The sequence below is a fragment of the Sorex araneus genome, chromosome 11 (genome assembly GCF_027595985.1).
Source record: "Sorex araneus isolate mSorAra2 chromosome 11, mSorAra2.pri, whole genome shotgun sequence".
Lineage (NCBI taxonomy): Eukaryota > Metazoa > Chordata > Mammalia > Eulipotyphla > Soricidae > Sorex > Sorex araneus.
This window is the reverse complement of record NC_073312.1, coordinates 44,979,936-45,007,148: the sequence shown is the minus strand read 5'-3', so window position 1 is coordinate 45,007,148 and position 27,213 is coordinate 44,979,936. Positions and strand designations below refer to the sequence as shown.

At 37.1% G+C, this 27,213-nt stretch overlaps 1 protein-coding gene across 7 annotated transcripts in view; it reads left to right on the top strand.

Annotated features, from left to right (window-relative positions):
- NRG3 (neuregulin 3) overlaps positions 1 to 27,213 on the top strand; it is a 1,111,934-nt gene that overhangs the window by 100,722 nt on the left and 983,999 nt on the right. The window lies entirely within an intron of this gene.

Genomic DNA, 27,213 nt, shown 5'->3' with positions numbered 1-27,213 from the left:
CTATCCTTTTAAACAGCTTAGTAGAATCCCTTTGTATGACCCTATTGTAGTGATTTCATTCTCTTATGGATTTGCATAGCTAGTACTCATTTTTTTTTCCTGACTAAGACAGTGCACTGCTAGCTATTCCAACATAGTTCTTTGTATGTCAGGGTAAATATATGACCATGTCTGTAGTCAAGAACTAATCAGGTTGTCTTCCAGAAAGAGATTTCATAGAAAGTGGCCCACACACTATCACCAGTTGGCTATTACCTATTTAAAAGTTTTCCATTGTTGATAAGCAGATACTTCTATTTTATTTTTTCCATTTTCCTGATTGCTATTGTCACATATATTATTATTAAGCATTTTTATATAGCTACTTTGGATATAAATCTGAAATTCATATAGGTTATGCTTTTTCCTGCTTTTCTTTTTTTTCTTTTTGAGTCACATCCGGTGATACACAGGGGTCACTGCTGACTCTGCACTCAGGAATTATCCCTGGTGGTGCTCAGAGGACTATATGGGATGCTGAAAATCAAACCCGGTCGGCCACGTGCAAGGCAAACGCCCTACCCGCTATGCTATCACTCCAGCCCCTCCCAACTTTCCTTAATTATCTTTCATTGGTATTTTTTCCTATTCCTAGGCTAAAGGCACATTTTAATTCTGGTGATGTAAAATATGTAAATATATACGTATATATGTATATATTACATATAAATGCATGTGTTCACTCATATTTGCTTAGTGTAAACTATAAACTAAATGTCATTCAACATTCAAGCGTTATAAATACAGGCATAAACAAGATAGAGAACTGTTTCCCTAAAAGGAATTCTTGGAGTGTGCTAAATTGGTTGGATTCTTTTTTTATATATTTATTTTTATTTTTTTGCTTTTTGGGCCACACCCAGAGATGCTAAGGGCTTAATCCTGGATCTGCACTGAGGAATTATGCCTGGCAGTGCTTGGGGGACCATATGGGATGCCAGAGATCAAACCTGGGTTGGCCGTGTGCAAGGCAAGTGTCATATCCGCTGTACTATCTCTCTGGCCCTGCTAAATTGTTGATGGCCTATCCTAGGCCATTTCTGTTGGGATGCTCTTAGATCAGCCCTCAGTTTTCAGTGGCATCTCTAGTTAAAAAGTGTTTCAGTATTTAGTAGGAAATTTTCAAGTGTTCCTTCTTCCATTGATCTAATTGCCACCTATACAGCAGTAATAATGGTCAAGCACTAGTCAAAGTGCTTTCAAAGTTTAGCTCTTTTGCTTCGTCACAACCCTCTTATTTAGGTATTCTTATGGTCCCATGTTTTACATGAGGAAACTAAGAGATAAAGGTGAGGAATTTGCCTAGGGCAGCAGAACTACTAATTGGAAAATTTCTAACTTGAACCCAGCTAATTTGGCCTGGCTGCAGAACTCATATTCTTTGAGACATTCAAAGTTAAATAAATTGATCTTATATTTGTAAATCTTACTGACTTAGCCCTTTTTGTTCTAGTAGTTAAATAGGTGATTGTCTTAGATATAGTATCTAATAAGCTATTTATTATTCTTATACCTGTCTCTTTTAGGTTATCATGTAAAATAAAGAAACTTTTCTTTCAAACTTTCATAATTCTTGTTTCCTTTCCCTGCATTGCTACGGCTGTTTTTTGAAGATACTTATCTGAGATAATGAGCATGTTCTTATGTCTTTCTTTCCATTAATAGACATGCTGACTTTTTCCTCAATATTTAGTTCAAGATACTTTTTATGAGTGGATACCTTTGAACAGATTAATCAGTTTTTCATTTTGTTTGTTCTTGGGCTATAATTTGATGTTACTCAGGGACAACTCATGACTCAGTTCTTGGGCATTGCTCCAGGTGGTGCTCAGGAGACCATGCAGTGCTGGGGATCAAACCTAGACATTCTGCTTCCGAGACATGTGAACTAGCTTTTTATCTCTCTCCCTGGCTCCAGTTTAAAAGTTTTGTCTGACTTTTAGTATGTCAATTTTTTTTAACTCAGGGACTTACTTTGAATTTTATAAGTATAGTTTAGCAGCTTCAGGGATTGTGATAGACTATAAAAATATTATTCAAACCAGTTGCATTAATATACTAGTAAATATTGAACCATTCGTCCTTGAATTTCTTATAAAATTACTCATAGGTATTAGGTTGTTATACTCTGTTCGGTGTTCTTGCTTGTCACTGTCACTGTCATCCCGTTGCTCATCGATTTGCGCAAGCAGGCACCAGTAACATCTCCATTGTTAGACTTGTTATTACTGTTTTTGGCATATCAAATAAGCCACGGGTAACTTTCCAGGCTCTGCCGTGCAGGCGATATACTCTTGGTAGCTTGCCGGGCTCTCTGATAAGGGTGGTGGAATTGTACCCGGGTCAGCCTACTGCTGCGCCCTACCCACTACACTATTGCTCCAGCCCAGTTCTTGCATGATACTTGTAAAATATTATAAAATATTTCTCAATTTTCTGATGTTTATGTTTATTTAATTCAATTTTAAAATGCAGAGTTAATTTTAGATGCCTTTGTTTTTAATTTTTCTGTTGAAATATATATTTTTCATTTTGGGAGGATATTGAGGGGGATGTTTTATTATTAATTTGAAAACTATATTAAAACTTTCTTTATACTATATTTCTCATTTAGGAAAATATTCTTAATGGCTTAACAAATTGCCTATTTTCTATTTGTTGGGCAAAAGCTATATACATATTAAACCTAATTGTTATTGTATTTCATATGATTCTATATTTTTCTAATTATTTTTGATTATGTGATCTGTCAGTTTCTTAGGAAGCTAATATTTTCAACTTTTGAAAGTATGTCAAATGAGTTTAGGAAATTAACATTGTATCGCATTCCCTTTCCATTATTTAGGTTTTCAGTTGCATTTTATATAAATAGAATTGCTTTGTCTTTTTTTTCCTGTTATTGCCAAATATTTGAACCATTTTTCTTCCTTTATCTGTTTTGACTGTATATGAATAGATGTTTATGCTTTCAATCATAGGTCTCTGACTTTCTTTCTTTTTTTTTTTTCCTTTTTGGGTCACACCCGGTGATGCACAGGGGTTACTTCTGCCTCATGCACTCAGGAATTACTCCTAGTGGTGCTCTGGGGACCATATGGGATGCTGGGAATAGAACCTGGGTTGGCCATGTGCAAGGCAAATGCCCTACCCGCTGTGCTATTGCTCCAGCCCAAGTCTCTGACTTCTTTAGAACAGTTAAGCTCATTCATGATACCATGTTTACCAGTATATTGAGACATATCTTGTCAGCATTCCATCTTTATTACAGTATATCTTTGGTTTGCAAGGGGATAAAATGCAAAGTACTATTGTCTGGGAACACCGACTTTTAGTTCAGTTTTACTTTCTAGCAGAATCCCCCATTTTTACTGTCAACCCACAGAATGTCAAAAAGAGGCCTCTGCCCTGTACCCTGTAGTTTGGCAGGACGCATTCTTGTTATAGGGGGAGATAGAGGAGCAGAGAAGTCTCTGTTGCCTGTGGAGCCCAAGATTCTTTCTCTTGTGATTCTCTTTCCAAACACCCTTACAGAGACCTGTGTAGCTCTTTTATTTGGATGCTAGAAATCTCATCTACTCCAGGAAGTGGCTTTTGAGAATAGGGGAGATAAAGGGTGTTCAGTTTTTTTTTTTTTCCCTGAGTGTAGTTTGTCCACTTGGATGTGTATCAAACTACTTTCCAGAAAGGATGAACTTAAAGCTAAGAAGAGAATGAGGTGCATTGCCTCAGTACCCATATCTTCTAGCCCAAAGCTTTGAGGTAGGAGATTTCTGGAATTACATGGTCCCCCGAATCTTCTTTCTCTTCAGATTACCATCCTTTAAATGGAACTCTGAGAACACTGAACATTAACGTGACTTTTCAGGCCATTATATAGTTGAATTTCCAATTGAAAAATTTTATTGAACAGTTTTTGTTCTGGTTTACTTCAGTATCTAGATATTTACACAGCCTGACATTTCTACTCTTTTCTTTGTTGGGTGGGGCTCCACATGCTTCTCAGGGTGCTCATGAATCATTCCTGGTGATCTTTGGCCAAAGGGCCAGTGGTTCAATGTGAGATCCCAAGAATGAGGAGCTGTTTGGTCCCTGAGTTGCTTGGGTCATCTGGGCCAACATCTTGGAGAGTTTGGCAGTCTCCAAGACCCCATGATATTTGTGGGATCATGTTGTGCAAGGGGTCAAACCTTGGAAGGGCCCCAACTTTTGTACTATCATCTTAGCCTTATCTTTTTCTACTTCATTCAGGCCACCATATGTGAGTGGTAGGGAGAAAGAGTTAAATTGTTTGGGAGGAAACTGTCTATACAGGGTGGTCCTGCATTCCTTAGTACCTCAAGTTTCTGCTGGCACCATTTACACCCTTTCTTTTGTGTATTGTCAGCTGCTCATCACTTCCTTAGATTTGTTGATCCAGAACAAAGACCAACCACCTGCTGGAATAAATTGGGTCAGTTTGTTAGGTGTAGGGTACAGAGAGGTGAAATTTTTTGGTGGAAAAATCCAGCACTGCGTGGATACTCAGATTTTCTGAGGTAAAATTTAGGCCTTCTCTTCAGATCCTTGGGATACTAGGCAGTGGATCCAGGACCAAAGAGGAAAGAGCTAATGGTGGCTATCAGGGAGATTGGCCATTCTTCCACTGTGTCTCCAGTGCGAACATATCCAGCAGAATAGCAGATGAGAATCCTCATGCCCTGAGGAAGCTACATGAGGGTCCTAATGTAGCTACATGAGGGTCCTACATAAGCTAACAGAGAAGGGACTAATAATTCATATGCATTAGCAAAATGAAGCTGTGACTTACACCTTAATTGCAGATCAACATTTTGTTGCCCTTATAGTAAATAGATGCTTCCCCCAACTTTCTTAATCCTGGCTTATCTGAGGGCGTGGATATGCAAAGGGAGAACCAGGGAGAAAGCAGCCCATCGAAGAGTAGACTATTCTATTGTGGCTACATTTTAAAATAGAAAATGGCAAAATAAAATCTCTTCTTGAGACCAGAAGAGATGAGAAATAAGCCTAAAACTATATTAGATAAGAATAGCACTGTAGCACTATAGCACTGTTGCCCCATTGTTCATCGATTTGCTCGAGTGGGCACCAGTAATGTCTCCATTGTGAGATTTATTGTTACTGTTTTTGGCATATTGAATATGCCACAGGTAGCTTGCCAGGCTCTCCAAGAGGGACGAGGAAATCAAACCTGTGTCAGCCTCATGCAAGGCAAACGCCCTACCCACTGTGCTATTGCTCCAGTCCTAGACAAGAATAACTTCTTTTTGTTTCTATAACCAGTTTACCAGATCCTGGGAATTCAAGAAGCATATGTGATTTCATCTATTTGAAAATTTAAAGTACCATATTTACATGTTTGCATGTAGGGGCTACATTATTATATCTAGTTTCTCACATCTGAAGATTTTTGGTGTATATGTGGGGTATGTGTGTATGTGTGTGTGTGTGTGTGTGTGTGAAGGTTTGTGTTTCATTGACTTTTAAATTCAATCTTTTGGTAGTTTATTGTCACCTTAATTTTCCGTTTGTGATATGTCACTGTTTTCTTTGGACTACCTCTTAGAGTGGACTTTCTCCATAGATTTGCAGCATTTTCTTCAATTGTGGGGTTGGGCACCTATAGCAGTTATTCAGTACAAAAATAGTGTATTCTGTAGGTAGGCTGATGAAGAGTTCTATCCATTCATTATGCTGCATTTTAAGACCCAATTTGAAAATACTCTGAAAATACTTCCCCAGATTTATCAGTTAGTATTGTGAGACTATTTATGGTAGTGCAGGAAAAAAATAGAATATACAATAAGGGAGAAAATACTGTTATCTTTGTGCATATAGCATAGTAAATGCGACTGTGTATGTAACTGGCAATTACTGGTAAGTCAATATGTCAGAGATATGCTATTTGTTACTGGTTGTGTGAGTAATTACCCCTCTACATGTAATCAGTGTTAAAGGTAGTGAAGTGAAAAATAATTGCAACAACAAGGTCTATGACTCATTTCAACTCGGTTTAGAGTAGAAGGGTTTTTTTTTTTTTTTGCCTTTTAACTTAAGCAGTAGCAGTTTTTTATGGATTCTGTAGTTTTATAATGGTGGAAAGGTAATTTGCAGCTTTACTCTCAATTGCTCATTTCCATGTTGTGAATTTAATGATCAGGTTTATGATGACAACCCTTAGGATCCTTCATTTACATCACCTTATATGTAATATTGTGTTCTTAATTTTTTCTTTTTTTTAAAGTTAGCTCATGAAATTGTATGATGCCTGAACCCTAAATTCATCCTAGGATATAAGGCTTCCATGTGTGTAAGGAAAAATTGTGATAGCTAATCCATATCATATTTTAACGGCAGAGGCCAGGGCCTCATTTTTCTTTATCTTTCTTTCTTTTTTTTGGGGGGGGGAATTGAACATGGAGACTCCACCAGGTGTCAAATTATCTGTTATACCAAAGGTAGGCACAGCCAGAAATGACAGTGGGGAAAAATGTTAGGCTAATGTTTGAAGATCCAGGTTCAGATATCTAAAGTTATATGCCTCCTCTGAGTATAATCCAAGGGTGAATCTAAGTTATTGGTCTATGAATTCATTCAGTTGTGTATGTACACTTAACAAATTAGAAACACAATATGAAGAACAGGGCTCTGCATTAGAAGGGTCATGAAGCTTCATCATCAGGAGCTTAATATGTCTCTTTCCCTATCTTGACATATTTGAGACTTTGTTTTCTTGGTACACGGTAGCATATTATGATGTGTAATAGTGTATTAACATGAGTAGAAATTTTGATATGTGTGTCAGTGTATATTGTATAAAGATCTGGATGAAGTAGAGCAGATGTAGAAATAGTATAGCAGTAAGAAATTTGCCCTGAAAGTGATTGACCAAGTTTTGATCTCTGGCATCATCTTTCGTGCACTGAGCACCATCAGTAGTGATCCCTGAGAACAGAGCCAGAGTAAGCCCTCAGCACCAAACCTCCCATACCTCCCTCAGCCATACCTCCCCCCAAAAAAAACCCCAAAATTTTAAGAAAACATGTGAAAATTGTAAATATTTTCATAGTAATTGATGTGCACTCTACGGAAAGGAACTTGAAGACAGAGAGATTTGTAGCACTGTAGCACTGTTGTTCCATTGTTCATCAATTTGCTCGAGTGGGCACCAGTAATGTCTCCATTGTGATACTTTTTGTTACTGTTTGTGGCATATCCAATATGCCATAGGTAGTTTGCCAGTTTCTGCCATGCAGGCAGGATACTCTCGGTAGCTTGCCAAGCTCTCTGAGAGGGACAGAGGAATCAACCCGGTTCAGCTGCATGGAGGCAAACTCCCTACCCCTATGCTATCGCTCCAGTCCCAACATAGAGAATTAGAGAAATAAATAAATATTAACTTTCACAAATATCGTACATCTATTCAAACCTGGTCAAGTTTTCCAGGAATGTGGAAAAGTGGATATTTAATAAGGAAAATATAACAGAAGACCAAAAAGATATTCTATAATACAAAGTATTTTAAAATAACAAATATATTGGGTGATATTAATTACAAATTAACACTATAGAAGAAAAGACTTTTGTACGTGAAGACATGTTAATACAAACAGTCACCATGAAACACAAAAAATAATTTCAGAAACGATGAAGAGAGCATCAGTGGACTGTAGGACAACCCACAATTCCAAGTACGTTTATTCTGAAAGGAAAAGGGGAGAACAGAATTTTTGAATTGTGTATGAAGCTGTATTATTTTTTTCTACAAATCAGCAGAACAAGAATCTCAGGAAACCCCAATTACAAGAAACCAAAAAGAAACTAGCCATAGCAAATCATAACCTAAAATTAGACTTAGATTTCACTGTAATTTACTAAAGCATAGAAACAGAGAGAGTACAGCAGGTAAGGTACTTACACATGTTCAGCCCGGGTCCAATTCCAGCACCACATATGCACCCCCTTGAGCACTTTCAGGAGTGATCCCTGAGCACAGAGGCAAGAATAAACCATGAGCATTGTCAGGTGTGGCCCCGAATGAACAAGAATAAAAACAAAACAAAAATATTACTAAAATAGTATCCAGGAAATGACATATTATATACACAATTGAATGTAGAGAAGAATGATGGAGGGTTTCTTGTATGAACTAATGCAAATGAGAAGATAGCGGAACAACATATTTACAGCATTAAAGGAAAATAACTGTCAGCCCAGAATTATTTTATCTAAGAAAGCAACTTTCAAAAATGAAGTTAAGTAAATGCTTTGAAATACACAAATGTTGTAAGCTTCATCATCTGCTAGCCTGCATTAAAAAAAATCTTAAAGGAAGATCTTAAGACAGATGAAAAATGTTGGCAGACGTGTGCATCTACTCTAAAGCAATGGGGAGCAAGAAGGAAATATAAAGACAAGATAAGGCTTTTTCTGACTTTGTGCCCATTGCTCTGTTCTTTATCCACTACACTGCAAGGCTTTCAAACTCAAGCCACAAATGTATGGTAAAAATAATCCCCTCCAATCGTAGTCAAGAGAGCATAAAATTGTAGAGCAGTATATGAGGACATACGAATATATAACTTATGTGTCTATGATCATAAAATTATATGAATGCATTCTCAAGGTGTTAGATATTAGTTTTCTTGCTAGGTGTCTAATGTTCAGTTACAGTTTCTTGAGATTAGGGTTTAGCAAATAATTATTTGGATTTCAGTAAGGTCTAGGAGAGAGTGGATAAGTGGGAGAGGCGAAGAGGGAAATGTTTGCCCAACTAATGTGACCTATTATTAAGGTAAATACTATGCAGCTATGCAGGTAGGGCTTAATTCAACTAGGACATTTTTGCATCAATAGCAGAATCAAGATCCTCCCTCCCCCCATCAAAGATAACATATCCTAAAAATATTCCTTAAATTTCTAGTCTGAGAGTTTCAGCAAAGGGAGAAATATTTGTGCAGGTTTTCTATATTAAGTTCTAATCCCAAGGCTAACTCGGATTTTTCCAATACTGAAAAGAAATAGAACAGATGATACAGTGGCTGCAACATGATACATACTTTTGTAATAAATAATTTTGGTATAAAATAAATTGGAAAAATATACTGTTACATTCACATTAAGAAACCTCAGTATTATTGTCCTAAGACAGAGCTTAAATTTTTTCTTTATATGATTATGTAAATTCTAAACACCTTCTAAATTCTTTTGTGTGCACCATAGGCTAATACCGTATTAGAAGGTACATATTGTTTCTGGGTGTCTGTGTTTATTTAACATAGATGTTGTCCAAATGTCAATTTAGTATCATCTCTTTTTATTCCACAACCCCAAATTCTCACCCAATTTCTGTTTAGGTGTCTGCCTGGACTAACTTACCTCTCCCCCCTCCTCTCGCTCCTGCACTCTGCACACAATGTGCTGTTTGCACTGGAATCACAATAACAATTTGGGGGTAGTTTAAAAATACGCAAATTCTTAGTGCAGATATGGCAATGCATCTCTTATCGTGGAAATGAAGTGAGCAATAGATGCTATTGCAACACTGCTTTTTATTTTTACTAGCAGTCCAGGCATTCAAATGTGATGAATTGTACGTTGCAACTTCCCATTAATACTGCCGCCTCTTCAATTGAATGAGGTGTCTCCTGCCTCATGCTCTTGTAACAGTTGGGTGCTTCTTACTCACACATGCAAGGTTGTTATTTTCTAGTGTCTGTGTATTACACTGTATATACTCCTCAAAGTAAGATTTTAATCACTTTTTAGTCTGCAAAACTAAATAAGCTCCTGGCACATGGTAAAATCTTAATAAATATTAATCAAATCCCTAGACAGATAAAGTTGCCAAACTTATAAAATATGTTTATTGTTGCATTCTTCAAATACATAGATCCTGATTTTAATTGCTGAGGTCATTATTTGTAGAGAACATAAAAAAATTATATTTCTTCAAACAGAAAAACTTTATCTTATATTGTGCTAGTCAATAGCATATACAATTTTACAGTGCTGTTTTACTGTTGAGATAGGCTGGAGAGATAGGACAGCGGGTAGCCCTTGTGTGTGGCCAACCCGGGTTTGATACCCGGAACCCCTGTGTGGTTCACTAAGCCCCACCGAGAGTGATCCCTGAGCAGGATCACTGCTCAGAGCCAGGAATAAGTCCAGAGCAGCACTGAGTGTAGCCCCCTCAAAACAAAACAAAACTGGGCTAAAGTGATAGCACAGCGGGTAGGGCGTTTGCCTTGCACACGGCCGACCCGGGTTCAATTCCCAGCATCCCATATGGTCCCTGGAGCACCACCAGGAGTAATTTCTGAGTGCATGAACCAGGAATAACCCCTGTGCATCACCGGGTGTGATCCAAAAAGAAAAAAAAAATCAATATTAGCTTAGTTTCTATGGAAAATTTTTTGAATCTAGAGTCCCACCCTAATTTTATCCTAATCACAGAAAGGAAACTTTAACATCTTGCTTGTATTGAATGGGAGCATCATTGTGAGTCTTTGTTCAGATGACCAGAGAGCTAGCAGGGAACAATTAAGAAATGCAGAAGCTGTATGTAGGTCACTTGTACCGAAGTCTGTCTACGTAATAGCCCTCTGCCTTGCCATTTGTCCAGCATACTGTTCTTTAGTTTTAGTTTTATTTTTTGAAAGTGGCCAATGTAGGCAGTACTTTGGTTTATAGTGAGTTTTGTCATGATATGTTATAGGCGAATGAAAGGGACACAACCAGATCCCGTAGAGAATCATTTGTTTACATACACACAGGGACTCTATTTGGAACTACAGGTAATTTTTAGTGAAAACTACCTATATTCTACTTAAGACAGCTATAATGTATTTCAGGGGATGCGAAGTGAAAAGCAGTCAATTAATAATTTAACCTAGCTATTATAGCAAGTCACTTGGTCAATTTACTTCACTTTCATGCATACCTCCAAAAACAGGACAGCCAATTTCAGCATAAATATGATACAGGCAGAAAAGCACTTGGAAGTCACAGGTATGTCTGAGACACGTGATCAGCCCTGTCAGCCTTTGGTAGAAATGTGACATTACATATCTGTTCCATTCTCCCATCACCTTCCCAGTGTTCCACAGATTTTATTTCTATACCAGATCAATTATCTATTCTATTTAAATTTAAAATATTTGTCTCTTTCTCCAGTATGTAACTGTATCTTGATAAAGAATCTGAGATTACGGATACTAGTAGGAGTGGGATTTTTTTCTTGATTTGTTATGAATTTCTGAAATTCAGTGCACTGGAATAGAAACAGTTGGGTCTGAGATTTTATTCTGCCACTTATTACATTTATAAACTTGGAAAAGCTAGTTAATTTTTGACAGTCTCTTCTCGTTAGTTGACAGTTGCTTTATTATATCTGTCCTTCCATTTCATTTCATAAGACTTTTGGAAAAATCAGATAATGCAAGACCTTGTAAACTGAACCAAAAAGTGTGATTTTCCAATTGCTTTCAACATTAATATTTAAGTCATAACTTTGAGGGGCTTTATTTTTAAGACCTAAAAAAAACTCTCCTTCTTTTTTTTCCCCACCTAAGTCGACTGGTAGGTGATTATTTTGCCTGAAAAAAAAGGTGCAAGTACAACATAAAAAATAAATCTGTCTCATGTTTTATAGAATTTTCATTTGCTACATTTGCTAACAGAAGTGCAAGCAATTTGTATTAGTTAATAAGACTTCCGTAACAAATTACCGAGTTTCAAGTGACTTCAAAAACAAAATTGATTGTTTTTTCAATATAGAAGCTCGAAGTACAAGATTGGGTATTGGTTGGGGGCAGGATTGGTTTTGCCTTGGTGTTCAGGTAGTTGCTTTCATAATCTTTTTCTTTCCACCTGCACATACTTGTTGTCTCTTATTGTGTCCAAAATTTCGTTTCTTTAAAGGACTCCAGTTTGGGTCAAGACCCTAATCTAGAGACTTGACTTTAACTTAATCACTTATTTGAAGACTCGACTTCCAAAGACAGTCACACTCTTATATGTTTGGGATTAGAGCTTCATTGTGAATTTGAGGACATCATGATGTAATCCATAGCACTCTTTTCTTTGGATCTCCAGAACCCATGTCCTTTCCTTATTAAGAAATGTTCACCCCCACTTCAACCCTAATCTGAATTTATCATAAATATCAACTCAAAGTCCCCAGATTGATCTAAATGTATAAATCATATGAATGAATCTTACTGTTAGCCATTCATCCTGCAACAAAATTCCTCTCTAGGTTTGAATCTGAAATTATTCACTTCCTGCTTTCAAAACAAAACACTAAGGGTAGGCATTGGGTAGGTGATCCCATTCGAACAGGGAAATGTGCAAGAAGAAAGGGCCTGGATATGTTTAAAACTTAGCCTATTAGATACAAGGACTTAAGGAAAATCCTCTTTGCCTCGATGCTGTGTTGTTCAGGCTCAACAGGGACCCAGTCCCTCCTTTTGAGTCTGTTGAGAGTATGTTTCCTTGGGCCTGGGTAGCAGTACAGGAAATACTCTGCTGATGCTCTGAACTTTTCAAGCAAGTCAGTCTAGATTTCAGAGGCCAAGAAGAGGTGATGGTCTTTCACCTTTAGACCCAGAAGCATGGCAGGGGTGCCTTTAGGGTCTGTTTTTTATTTGAAGGACGTCATATGTTGGCAGATGAATAGTTCTCTTGTACCCTGCTGCTGAATCACAGCAGTTCACTGTCTTTATTCATTTTGTCCCCTATCTGTTCCCTTCATTCAAAACTGACAGCATTTCTGCTGATACAGCTAACGCTCTGTACCTGCTTTTATTCAGAGATGGATGATTAGATTTATAAATCATGCCCACAGATTCCTTATGGAGTGACTCTTCAGGCACACTTTTGGTGTTTTCTTCAGAACATACCTGTTGTTCTTCTCTGTATGTCGTTTTTCTCTTGCAATATGGACAAGCTGAGAATTTTTCAAACCGTCAAATTCTGGTTCTCTTTTCCCTAATAATCTCTTCAGACATATCTCTGTCCTCACAAATTTTACTGCAATCAGTAAGTTGAAGCTAGGTGATATGTTGCTTAGAAATTCACTCAATTTATTAGCCAATTTATTTACTTAGAAATTCAGTTTTCTTCAGTTTTCCAGAAAAGCACTGCAACACTGCTTTGTCAACTCTACCCTTCTGATAGTAAGGATAACTTCTTCACTTGATATAACAAAGATCACTTTTCCTCCAGTGTCAGAATCTGATGTTAAATTCCACATTTCCATCAGAAATCTCAGCTGAAGGCAGAATTCTACCATCTTCCTTCTGAACAATGTAGGCTTAAAACATATCTATGCATCAAAACATTTCCAGCTTCTCCCATTACTTATTATCTAGCTTCAGGAGCATTTCCACATTTTTAGATATTTATCACAGCAGCACCCCACTTCACAGTACCCAAACCCTTTATTATTTTGCTAGGATTATTCTAACAAAATGCAGACTGGTGGCTTGAACAACAGACACTTATTGTTTCATAATTTTGGAGGCTGACAGTCTTAAGATCAAACTGTCAGCAGATTTCCAGCCTCCCCCCGCCCCCACCCCGGGCATCTGTCCTTGGCTTGCAGATGGCTATCTCTTTGCTGTGTCCTCACTTGGTCTTTCTTCTGTGCCCTGCGGAGTCTTGAAGTCTTTTGAGTATTTGAGGAGGAGCACAGTAAATTCTGCAATACTATAATAAGGAAAAAAGTACACTTACATTATGCACATATGTTGATTTCCAGTGATGGGTTCAAAACACAAGAGAGACCAATAATTATTGTCACTTATTGTGTGCTTACAAAATTTCTGTACTGTTTAAAGTGTTTTGTACGTTTTAATTATTGTTAATATAACTTAAGATATATAATACCTCTTTTTAAGTTTAGTAAGATAAAGCAGAGCATTGACATGGTAGGAAAAAAAAATGATCACACTACACTTGATTCCCATGTCTGATATTTCACTCACAGACTCTGCTGTGTCAGTAGAAGGTAGTATCTTGCAAGTATACGGACTGTCTTGAAGGAACCTGGGTAAAGTCTGATGATCAGTGCAGCACGATTTAGTGGTTTCTATGTAGAACTTTATCTTTATTTACTTATTTTTTGCTTTTTTGGGATCATACCCAGTGATGCTCAGGGATTACTCCTGGCTCTGCATTAAGGAATTATTCCTGGTAGTGTTTGGGGAACCATATGGGATGCTGGGGATTGAATCTGGGTTGGCCACGTGCAAGGTAAATGCCCTGCCCACTGTACTATCGCTCCGACATTATCTTTATTTTTCAACTGTCTAAAATTCTCGTCTATTTCAAATTTGTAATACCTAATCTATAAGATATATATCATTAGTACTTCTATTGTATACTAATCATGGCAGAGCCTGGCAAGCTCTCTGTCGTGTATTCATTATACCAAATACAGTAACAATAAGGAGCCTTATTCCCCTGACCCTGAAAGAGCCTTCAGTACAGCACCATTTGGAAGGACAAGTAAGGAGAGGCTGCTAAATCTCATGGCTGGGACGAATAGAGACGTCACTGGTGCCCGCTCAAGCAAATTGATGCACAACAGGATAACAGTGATACAGTGATTGTATACTTACGCATTTTGGACAGTTATGACTCTCAGTGTTATATAGGATGCTAACTCAATGATTGATCATAGTACAGAGAGAGAGAGAGAGCTGAGAAATTAACTGTGGGAATACTATTAGGTTGGAAGTGAGTGGGAAGACGGTATGTAGGGGGTGAAACAGTGTTAGAGTCTTTGTGGTTAAGTCATGCTTCTCCTGTGAGAAGCATATGAATTTTGGATACTTTCTTTCATAGTCCATCTTGTCACATACAGTATTTTTGATAATGTTGATTGTGGCTCATGAGTAGATCATAAAATCCATCTTGTAGATTCTGATTGGTATTTTATAAAGGAAAAAGAAGATAAATTCGAGTGCTACCAGCAGTATAATACAAAGCAGCAGAGAAAGAATTGCATAAATAATTACCAAGAATCACACAGTTGGCAGAATCTATTGCAAAAAATTATGAATAACAGTATGATAAAACCACTTGGTAGAGTGCAGTCAATATACACACTGAGTTGAAATTGATTTTCTTTTCCTTGTATCAACTATTCATTTTATTTTTCTGTTCTTTGAGTGTCAGTTTGGTCATCACTGTATTGGGAGGGTGTGCTTATTTTGGTTTTAAAATTATTTAAGGTTAGTTATAAGAAAAAGCAAAAATTATCTTTTTCTGTTAGTGCAAGTATTGAGATTTAGAGTTAAGTTTTGGGCTATGTAATTTGAGTGTTTTTCAGAAAGAACATTTATTGGACTGCTGCCAATTGCAACTATTAGTGAGTATATTACAAATTTTCTTATATATAGATTTATTATCAGTGAAACAGTATTGAATTAAAATATAGTTATTTTCAAGCTAAACTTTATGAAATGCAAATAGTAAAAATATTATGAAAAAGTATTTTTTTATTTAAATTTTATTGAATCACCATGTGGAGGGTTACATAGTTCTCAGGATTATGTCAGTTATACAATATTCAAACACCCTTCCCTTCACCCGTGCCCATATTCCATCACCAACCACCCCATTATACCTCCTGCCCCCTCCCGCCCTCCCAGTCCCCGCCCTTGTAAGTGATAAGTTTCACTTCGTTTACGCTTTATCTTGGTTACAGTCCATGTTTCAACACATAACTCACTATTGTTGCTAGGGTTTCCCCCAAAAAAGAAAAGACAGTCCCACTGTCAAGGAAGCATTTGATGGCTCTCCATTGCTGAGAATGTAGAGATATTAAGTCCCGCTGTTTGTTACATAACTTTTCTATTTTTTTCCCCCCTCGTCCCGCGCCACCGAGATCACGCCTGTTTAGTAATCACCACGCTGCCTGACAAAGGGAAAACAAACCAAAAAAATGGTTATTTCCCGTCATCAGCCGGCGTGGGGCTCTGGCTTAGTTGATAGTCTGGTAGAATGTCTGCAAGCAGTTTCTGGAACCAAAAGTAATACGCTGGTATTAGCCCCGGCTCGAGATTCCACCAGCGCCCCGCTGTTCCAAGTACATAATAATTTATTCCCTTGTATCCCATTCCCACGCCACCAGGTCCGTGTCGGCTTAATGGACATCATACTATGGTTAACGCCACGCCGCATTTCTTCCCGAGAAAGAAGGATATTTCTTCTCAGCCGGCGTGGGGATATGGCTTAGTTCAGTCTATAGAGATGGCTACCACTTTGGTAGCCTTCAATATTTCAACAAAATACTTACCATTCTTGTTAGGATTTCCCACCAAAGTCCGACCCGTTAAAAGGGAACCATTTCATATTGGTGATGATTAAATGACAATAGGTTGCGCGGCCATGGCAGCGGCCTTGCGGCTTTGAATTTCTGTATAATGTCCAGGGAAAGTACAGCCAAAAATTACACGTCGCTACAAACTTTAACCCTATTATGGTCCCCCCAAAGTCCAACCCATTACAAAGGAACCATTTCATATTGCTGATGATTAGATGACATTAGGCTGCCGCGGCCGCGCAGTTTTGGGTTTCTATATAAAGTCCAGGGAAAATTCTGCCTAAAATTCTATTGCTACAATCTTTTACCCTTCAACAAAAAACTTAGTACTATTGTTTGGAGTTTCCCCCCACGGTAAGCCCTGCCGAAAAGGAACATTTACACGTTGCTGACAATCAAGAGATATTAGGTCGTGCGGCTGCTATCGCAGCCGCGCGGTTTTGGATTTCTATATGAAGTCCAGGGAAAATTCTTTTGGTAATTGCATCACTCGCTGGCAGCACCTGGGCCAGAAGCTCCGAGCACACAGTTTGGAGGCATTTTGGGGGCGCCGCTCGTGTCCAGAGTGGTTCAGTTGCCTCCGGGGTCGATCTCGCGCGGGGCTGGAAAGCTGAAAAAGTATTGATGAGCAACAATTTCAGCTTTATGCAAAACCTTTAAATTAATTTAGAACAGGTTAATAAGACTAAGATAGTTGAAAGTTTTAAAATTTTTTATTGTATTTATTTGACTTCGGGGCTCTGCATTCACAGATTACTACAGGTGGTGCCCAGGGAACCATATGGGGTGCTGGGAATCAAACCCGGGTTGTCGATATGCAAGGAAAATCATCCTATCCACTGTATTATCACTCCAGCTTCCTGGAACCATTTTTAAATGAGTTATGTGAAGTACAATTAAAGAAGAAAGTTTATAGAATGTAGGCAAACATAGTTACGGAAGAGGATTACTTAAGTCTGTTACTGATCATGGTATTTTTTAATGGTAAATTTTCCATGACAAATAATACTTCCTTAGTATCAGTAGCACCATGTTCCATCATATCACTTTTTAGGAGTAAGTAATTTATTGTTTAATACATTGATACATTTCAGAGATTAATCTCAGAATATATGTGATTCAAGATAAAAGAACTGACATTGCAAAATTTGTATAGCTCCTAGTTAATGTTAAATATGTGTTGCCAAATGGCTTTAGAAGAAAATGTAATATATCTAACATTTTATTAAAGGCACTTTAGAGTGGGATAAGAGCATTGTTGATCAATATAAGTGACACTGGAGAATTATATGTGAATTATAAGTGTGTGCAGAAAATATTTGGCTTTGGGACTCTGCACTCAGGAACTGTAGAAGCTACTAATAGCTGTTAAACATTGCTTATAAACCCTCCTCAAAGCTTTGGCATCCACAGTAATTTTCATGCATATTGTCGATGTACTGAGAAGTTCAATAAAACATTAATTTTATTAAAGAAACAAATATTTTTGAAAAAAAATTGACTTTTTGTGTTACACCCCACAATGCTGGCTCTGCACTCAGGAATTTCTCCAAGAGGTACTAGGGGGACCATATGGGATGCTGGGGACCGAACCCAAGTTGGCCGTGTGCAAGGCAGGCGCCATGCCTGCTGTACTATTGCTCCAGCCCCTAGTTTTGAAATATTTTGTTCACAGACTCAAGACCTGAGTCTGTGTGATCTGTTACACTAAATCATGATTAGTTGTTACTAAAAGAATTAAATTGAGATTTAAGAGTTGCTTATTTGGTTATTATTTAAGAACAATTCAAATAATGGGGGCGGGGGCTGGAAAGATACTATGGTATGGCACTTACTCTGCACACTGCTGACCTGAGTTTGATCCCGACACCCTGTATTGTCCCCCCCAAGATTCCCAGAGAGTGATCCCTGAGCACAAAGCAAGTAGGAAGCCTTGAGCACAAAGTAGTCTCATGTGGCTAATAATTTTTTAATATAATATGTGGGTTTCAGTAGCATATTTAATATGTTAGAAAAACACATATAGTTCAGCAGTATTATTTCAATATATTAGCTTTCTACGAAAGTGATAGTGTTTTGTTGTTTAATAACCGGTTTTCTCTAAATCATCATTATCCAACCACCAGTCCAGGGACCAGGGCCAGTCTGGGGGTCAGAAAGATTAAAAGCACTGATATACCCACCTTGGATGTATTTGCCAGTCTGTGGACTAGTGTATAGGTGCCAGTTGACAGGTGTCCAAGAGTTGAATGCTACTCTAAACCAAGTATTCCCACCCTGATTTCTTGAATAGATGATCAGAGAGATGATGTAAGTTAGTCTAATTTCTAAATTCTAAACCTGACTGAAAGACAAAGCTTAGAAATGAATCAATAGAACTCTAAAAGGCATCTTGATATCACTACTCCGGCTATGGAAGAGGGGAAAGGAGGAGGAAATCAAGACTTTTTCACCAAATACATCTAACTTCATGACTTTCTTTTATAGACTAGGGCAGTAGGAAGCTTTTAGTATTACTATATTTGTGATTGCTATTATTAGTAATGATTAGTTCCTTCTGTTTGTTCTGTTAGATGAATGTGGTAACTTTGTTTCATTTCTGTGTAATGCTGCATATAATGCAGCATTATAAAGTTGAATCTCATATTTGAAGCTCAGTTAGTTTGAAAGTCAGGGCATCTAGAAAATACTGTGTCACAAATTGTAGAGTATTATAATGGAATCTTTGTTTATTGCCTAGTGTCCATGATGGAATTATGTTTCTTTCCAAATATGTGTGTAAATATTTGTGTATTAGTGCCTACTGGGCTTAAGTGCTCATTTTATGGAATTTCCATTCTTGATAAAGAAGTTACCCATGAGGGAAAAAGTGTTAAGGTAACAAATGAATAAAATGACAGCAGGCATTAAGAAAAGTGATGAACTGAGACAAAACAAGAGGTGAAATACTGGTCTAAGTAGTGATCAGAAAATGCCTCTTTTATGAAGCCATTATCAGGTCCTGGTCTATCCGAAGCATTTGAGGGGCTTTTTTCTCTTATTAAGTAAGGCACAGTAATCCTAATTTATATAGATCAACATTTCACAACAGCAAATAACTCTCTTGTGAGTTCCCAGAATATTCCAGTTGGGTGACAGGAGAAAATTGCCTAAAGAACAGCAGCAGGCAGAGGAAGGAAACACTGTCAATAGATTTGTCAGGGGTCATGGAGAGAAAAGGGTCAAGAAATACTGGTGTTGATTACTGGCTTTCATGCAGGGGGGTTATTTCCTGTTTTTTTTAAAAAAATTTTTGACTATAATTATTTTCTTTTCCTTTCCTTCCTCTTTCTTTAAATTATAGTTTAGGTAAGACGGTTACAGAAGTGCTAAAATTCATGGCTTTGATCTCCAAAGTTACTGCTCCGTACCACAACCACCAGCTTCAGCGAGGCCGTGCTCAGGGCCCCTACTGGTGGCCCTATCGACATCTTTCTCATTTTGAGATGGTTAGAATTGTGTGATCATTTTCTATCAGATTTGATATGTGAAATAGTAGTTTAGACTTATTGGGCAGGAGCGATAGCACAGCAGGTAGGGCGTTAGCCTTGCATGCGGCCGACCTGGGTTCGATTCCTCCGCCCCTCTCGGAGAGCCTGGCAAGCTACCAAGAGTATCTCGCCTCCACAGCAAGCTCCCTGTTGCATATTCAATATGCCAGAACGAGTAACAACAAGTCTCACAGTGGAGATGTTACTGATGCCCAATCGAGCAAATCAATGAGCAATGGTATGACAGTGATACAGTGATATTTGTGTTCGCTTTGGAAAACACAGTGAAGAATCCTGATGGTTTACTCCTGAGAGGACTTAGGGAATCACTCTGGGGAGGGCACAGAAAAAGTTGTGTGGTACCTGGAATCAAACTGGGGTGGACCCCCATAAGAGCAAGCACCATAATCTCTGTACTATCTCTCCAAAACTACATTAAAGACATTTTTTCCCACTTACCTTTCAGTATGCTATCTTCATTTCTGTTGACATTTCATTTTTTATTTGTGATTTTGTTACTACACATGTAAGTTACTTATTCGAAGTGCGTCATCAAAAGTGAACTCCTTATGCAGTTTCCAGATTTAACTTTTCTGTTTCTTTCAAATCTTACTTTCTAAACCATGCGCACGCATGTGTGCATGAGTACTTTGTGTGTGTGTGTGTGTGTGTGTGTGTGTGTGTTGGGGTGGAGAGCTCTCAAGCAATGCTTAGGAGTTATAGGGACCCTTCCAGGTGATTATTGATCATCTGCACCACTGGTGGAAAGTGAGAACTTTGTGGAAAGTAGAAAGTTGAATTGTGGTTATGTGAAATACTTTTTTTTTTCATCTGCAGAGAGGATGATCCATTCAATACCCTGATGGAATTAGCACATGAGTGAATAGATTTCTATTTCTTTTTTACTTTATCAGTGAGTCAATTGCAGGCAGGGTATTTAATTCCTTACCCCAAGTTTTCTTGTACAACCCTGGAGAATTTTCAGTTACATAGTTTTCTGGCACCTGCACAGGTAAAACTCAAATTTGAAGCCAGTCTACTTTGGTTCTTCTGAAGCTAATTTTCTTTTTTTTGGTACATAGTTTTCACTTTCTTCTGTGTGTGGTGCTGGGAACCAAACCCAAAGCTTCACACATGTTGTTTGATTTGCATTTCCCCAACAGTCAGTGATTCTGAATATTTAAAATTTTTTTCACATACCTTTTAGCTATTGCGTTTTCATTGTGGAAGTGTCTGTTCATTTTTTCTCCTTATTATTGATGGTTTTTCTTTCTTAAGTTTACAAGTGCTTTCTTAACTGGAAAGCATATGAACAATTTATACATGATCCTTTACCCCATCTCATAAAGAAGAACTTTCCTTCACCTTTTTTCTAATATTAATATCTGATATTTCTTGGTGAATTCTGCCTTCAAATATCAAGAATTCAAAGAGCACTGTCTGAGTATTCAAATGGTCAGAATTTTTGAAATATTTAGTGTGTTAGTTTATTTGTGACAAGTAGGTAATGCATCTCATGGCCATTGGAACAGCATATTTGTCAGAATACTCTGCTATATAATGGCATTGTCATGTCACAATATTTACATAAGGCATGGAAATATTGCATTCTGCATATCTGAAGTCTATAGTGTATTCCTTCAATTGTCATTTAGCTGCATTCCAAGAAAATGTTGCCAGTATCATTGCTTTAAATGAGGTAACCAAATGGCTTATGGATCTCTACTTTCTCCACATTCTACCTTCTGTCATAGAATAATAATATTACTTATTAAATAAAACATATGCTTAATGAAAAGCTAATAGCATTGCAATATGATGTTATGGAGTAAGATCTATACTCTTGACTAGAAGATATTTATACTTTTCTGCCAATTTGTTGTTTTGTGTTTTCTATATCTATTATGAGTGCATAGTTGGGAAATGAGAGGGCATTTTCCACCATGGATATTCCTTATTATTTAGTGTAACAGAAAACCTTTGAATTCACAGAATTGTAGTGGGAAAAGAATGAGGGAATTTACAGAAGGCAAAGGGAAAAAATATGGGAAGAAGGTAGAGAGTGAGAACATTATTGCTGTGTGTTTGAATGTGTAAAATCATCGATGCGTGATTTTGGGACATAACTAAGTCATACAGAAGTGTGATTTAGTTAAAACTAAACCACTAAATCAGGGTAGGTCTAAATTGGTACATGGTCTAAATGTGGCTTAATTAGGCATGGTTTGAAGCAAAAACATAACACAAATTCTTATGAATTGTTCTTTAACATGTTATGTTTAATTTCTTTAATGAATTTGTTGATTCTATAACTGGACTCAATGAGGTTGCTCATACTTCAGAATCTATGAGCCCTAATATCTTTTATCAGTCTGGATGCTGTTACAAGAGTCATTTTACTGTATTGCATCTCACTCATCTGAGACATTCTGGACTTCTTCAGTGTACAGCATACCATTTAGGCTAGTGTTTGGGCCTTTCCTGTGATATGTACCCACCTAGCTTTCTTATTACTGTTGCCCAGACTAAAATTTTCTTCTGGTTCTTCCTAATACAAGCCTTTTGTTGTTTTGCATTCTGGTTTTACTCTTTCTTCCCCTTCATGCCTTTGCAGAGCACTATGGAATGGCTTTCCTCTTCAACCTTAGATGTGTAAACTGTTTACTTTTAGGCAATCAACTCCCCTGTCTCTTTCACTCAGTGCTGAGATATGAGAACAGTTCTCTGTGAACTGGCTCAGTCCTTGATCACTATCTTCACTGTGGTGAACTATGATCTCTGGCTGTGTATCTCTGAATCTATATTAATCAGGGATATATAGTACTCTGTAATTTTAGTAATGTCTGACAGTTTTACTTTAAATCAAGTGGGTGTCATAGAAACTGTTAGGAATAATTCTTGTTTCACTGATTTTTTTGTAAGAGGTTGAGAAGGATGGGTAGGTCTTTGAAGTTTTGGTAGAATTCACTAGGAAAACTTTCTGGACCGGGGCTTTTTTTTTTGGAAGAGAAATTTTTGATATCAGTTTTCATGATAGTAATTGGCCTTCTAGGGTTTTCTAATCTCTTCCTTATTTAGAAGGTTGTAATGATTAAAAGGTGATCCATTTTTTCTGGATTCTCCAATTTACTGGCAAAAAAGTATCTATAGTATTCTTTTACTAATTTTTGATTTCTGTGTTTTAGAAAATGATAGTATGACATATTTTTAATATTACTAGTTTTTTATTTTATTGATTCATGATGAGATAGAGCATTGCAAAGTTGTTCATGATCGGGTTCAGTCATATAATATTCCAACACCCATCCCTCCACCAGTGTAATTTCCCAGCACCAATGTCTCCAGTTTCTCTTCCAACACCCCAGCCACCCTTCATCCCTACCTGCCTGGCAACTCTTTTCTCCTTCTCTTCTCTTCTCTTCTCTTCTCTTCTCTTCTCTTCTCTTCTCTTCTCTTCTCTTCTCTTCTCTTCTCTTCTCTTCTCTTCTCTTCTCTTCTCTTCTCTTCTCTTCTCTTCTCTCTCTCATTTTAGGCATTGTGGTTTGCAATACAGATGTTGATAGTGATTATGTATATCCCTTTACCTACATTCAGCACTTAGATCTTATCCAGGGTGATCATTCCAACTAATGTTGTCATAAAGGACCCTCCTCTATCTTAACTTCCTTCCACTGCCCAACACACACACCCTTGTGGTAATTTCCAACAATTGATCAGTCCTCCTGGCCCATTTAAACCCTGACTAGTTTCAAACTGCTATTTTCTTTTAATATCCCCAAATGAATGCAGTCACTCAATATCTGTCCCTGTCCTCTGACTCATTTCACTCAGCATGATATTCTCCAAGTCAATCCATTTATAGGCAAATTTCATGACCTCATTTTTCCTAACAGCTGTGTAATATTCCATTGTGTAGATGTACCATAGTTTCTTTATCCAGTCTGTTTCTGGGCACTCAGGTTGTTTTCAGTCTGCCTGTTGTGAATAGTGCTGCAGTGAATATAGAAGTTCAGATATGTTTCTGCTGTTTTTGTACGCCCAGGGTATATTTCCAGATGTGGTATTGCTGGGTCAAATGGGAGCTCAATTTCTAGTCTTTTGAGGAATGTCTATGTTGTTTTCTAAAAAAGGCTGGGGATTTTTTTATTATTTTTTAATTTTTAAAGATTTGTTTGAGAAAGATCCCGTTGCTCATTGATTTATTTGAGCTTGCACCAGTAATGTCTCTAATTGAGAGACTTATTGTTACTGTTTTGGCATATCCAATACGCCACGGGTAGCTTGCCAGGCTCTGCCGTGCGGGCTCGATACTCTCGGTAGCTTGCCAGGCTCTCTGAGAGGGGCGGAGGAATCGAACACGGGTCGGCTGCATGAAAGGTGAACGCCCTACCACTGTGCTATCGCTCCAGCCCAATTTAATTTTTTAATTGAATTCCTGTAAGATAGACTGTTACAAAGCTGTTCATGATTAAGTTTAAGTCATACAGTGTTCCACCACCCATCCCCCCGCCGGTGTACATTTCTCAGCACCAGTGTCCCCAGTTTCCCTCCCATCTTCCCTCCACCCATTACCCTACAGTCTCCCTCTATGGCATGCTCTTTTCTTCTCTCTCTCTGAACATACTTTTAAAGAGAAACACATTTTTCTTTATCATTTCATCTTTTAAGTATTTTTACTTCTTTGAAGACAAATGCTTTTATGTATGCAAGTTTTTCCTTTTAACCAAACATGTTTGTGAAAACTCAAGGATTAGCTAACAAATCCATTTTCTAAAATTGACAGAACCATCATAATTAAAATGATAGAATATGAGTAGAAAAATTTCCAGATTCTACCTCTGAAGTATTTAAAGAAATAAAACAAGAGCCAGGACCACTATGCCTTAAGTGGCCATGTTTCTGGGTTTGATTTCTGGCACCATGTGCTCCTTCCCAGACTGGGACCTGCTATATGGCCCTGGTGGTCTTTGGTCCTTGAGTATCTTTGGGCTTGAACATTGCTGGAATTATTCCAGGTTCACTCACTCTGCTAGAAACACTTCTTTCCTCAGAAACAAAGAAAATTAAGAAGAATTGTTTCATTGTTCCAACGGACTCTTTTTTGTTTTGTTTTGTTTTTGTTTTTCGGTTTTGATGGGGCTTGGGTCCTGTATAGCTGTGCTCAGGGCTTCCTCTGAGAGCTCACTCCTGTTGGTGTTCAGGCGACAGGGAACTGTATGTGGTGAAAAGGATTGAACCAAGACTGACTGTACAGAAGGCAAGTGCCTTAACTCATGAGTAATTTTGATTAGTTTTATGATCAGATTATTAGTTTTGCAATTAATTTGAGTAATTTTTGTTAATTGGGATACTCAAAATTCTCTTTACAGTCAAAAATGTATCTTAAATGAAAAATAAAATAACTTTTTATTTCACTAATCTAAATGAAAAATCATATTTTAGTAATTTTATAGGTTATGTTGTATAATAACTATATATTATATTTGCTTACATGTATTACATAATGTAGTAAGATTCGATCTTGAGAACACTGCTAAACTCTGGATTAGAATGTAATGTGATTGTTCTAATGCTACAAATAAATTTTGTCAACTACATATCTAAATTTTCTAAAATATCTTGAAAAAGTATTTTTCAAAGATAAATCTTATACTTACTTGACATAATGGGTAAGTAAAATTAATGCCACATAGTTTAGATAGTGCTATGGATTATTATAGTTTAAAATGAAATTTTATTGGTTTAGAAAAATTTTTCCCTTGAGAGGTCAGAACATTTTGTAGGTATTCAAGTTTATGGTAAGACTATATAAACCACTCATGTTTTGTTTGTTGAAAATCTTAATACAATCTGAAGAGATGATTAACAAATTAATAAATATGCATGTGCTCATTAAAATAAATTTCATTATGACTAACAACTGTTAGACTAGAATGAAATTGAATGAAAAATTGATTATGTTTGAAAGTATTGGTGATGACTTTAATGAAAGTTTAGCCAAGTCTTAATTCTACTTAATGTTGTTGATTTATTATTTCTAAATAATGCAGAGATGAGAGAGTCCAGTTTAGTGAGGAATTCGATATACAGAGACTGCATATTGAGAAAATGATTCTTCAGTTTGACATTTTTAGATAGATGTCTTATTTACAACCTGGATAGATTTTTACTATACTAATATTTACTCTAAATGTTCTTGTTGATAATAAAATCATGCCTAACCCAATGACGAAACCCTGTTAAAACTTTTCAGTTTAAACTTTGGTTGGGATGATGCTAGATAATAATAGATTTCTCTGTTTTGTGTAAATTAATGTGTTACTGTGTATCACAAATTATTTACAATAACTTCTTAGAGTTTATTTACCTGTATTTGTAAAATACACACATATTTTAACTATATAAAACTTTATTTATAATACCTTACACATATTTTGCTAAATTAATTTTATATATGTTTATTATACAACATTTTGTTTAAAATGTATATTTAAGGGGCTGGAGTGATAGCACAGCAGGTAGGATGTTTGCCTTGCACGCTGCCAACCCGGGTTCGATTCCCAGCATCCCATATGGTCCCCTGACCACCGCCAGGAGTAATTCCTGAGTGCAGATCCAGGAATATCCCCGGTGCATCACCAGGAGTGACCCAAAAAGCAATATATATATATATATATATATATATATATTTAAGTTATACAATATTTTAATTTACTAATTTTATATAGTGTAGGAAATGCTTTTATGTCTATACTTTCATATTTGATTTTGCTAATAATCTTAACAAATATTGCTGCTTATGTAATAGTTCAAATTTAAAACAATTGTGACATTGAATAAAGTCGTTATATATAGAGAACCTGTATACAGCATCATTCTCCCCCTATAAACCCCAAAAACGTTCTCATGGAATGCATAATATGCATCAGAGGAGTTAATAAGTATAGTTTCAAAACATTTCAAAGTGCCAGCTGTTCCAAACTTGTTGTTCTCAGTTTAACCCTTTCCTTCATCTGTAGTAGCTTCTTAACTTGTCTAATTCATTATAGTCTTGCATTTTCCAATCTGAACCCAGCTCAGTAAAACTTTCCAATAATGTAACATCCTGAGAACAGAGATAGTACAGGGCTTAGAGTGCTTGCCTTACATATGGCTAACCCCAGTTTGACTCCTGGCACCACATATGGTGCTCTGAGCACTACTGGGAATGATAACTGAGCACTGAACCAGGAATAAATCCTGAGCACTGGCAAGTGGTTGTATCTTCCACTTCAAAGAAAAATAAATATGTAA